Source organism: Sinocyclocheilus anshuiensis, unplaced genomic scaffold (assembly GCF_001515605.1).
Source record: "Sinocyclocheilus anshuiensis isolate Anshui unplaced genomic scaffold, SAMN03320099.WGS_v1.1 scaffold482, whole genome shotgun sequence".
Taxonomy (NCBI): Eukaryota; Metazoa; Chordata; class Actinopteri; order Cypriniformes; family Cyprinidae; genus Sinocyclocheilus; species Sinocyclocheilus anshuiensis.
This window is the reverse complement of record NW_015547676.1, coordinates 981,497-982,133: the sequence shown is the minus strand read 5'-3', so window position 1 is coordinate 982,133 and position 637 is coordinate 981,497.

The window sequence follows — 637 nt, the reverse complement described above, 5'->3', positions numbered from 1 at the left end:
TGTGTGTGTGTGTGTGTGTGTGTGTGTGTGTGTGTGTGTGTGTGTGTGTGTGTGTGTGTGTGTGTGTGTGTGTGTGTGTGTGTGTGTGTGTGTGTGTGTGTGTGTGTGTGTGTGTGTGTGTTGCTTTGGAGCAAAGCCATGCTCTTGCCATTGTTAGCACATTCTCTAACAATTGAGCCAGAGGAAAAGTCATGTTAAACTCTTCCGATAAGTCCCTATGCTTGCCTAAGCATACCAAATTAAATTTTTCATGTAGTGGCTAATGGGTTTTTCCCTATTGTGGGATCCTACAAAGAAAGGAAATCTCCTTATTTTTGTTATTATAAAGTAATTTATGGTGTTATGAGAGAAAGCAACCTGATTTGTCTGCAAAATTCTGAAAACAGCATTCTATTTAAAAATAAATAAATACATTGATTTGAACCTAAAATCATTTGACCCCCATCGGTTCTTTAACCTCTGTCTCACCCCAGAAGTTCAGTGTTAGTCCTCCATTAGTCATACTCATTTTACATTCCCTTGCTGTAAATTCTGCAATAAACGTTCAAGGCCGGACAGTAGCTGGAAGAATTCATATTGTAATATAATAACATACACTCTTAAAAATAAAGGTGCTTCACGATGCCACAGAAGAACC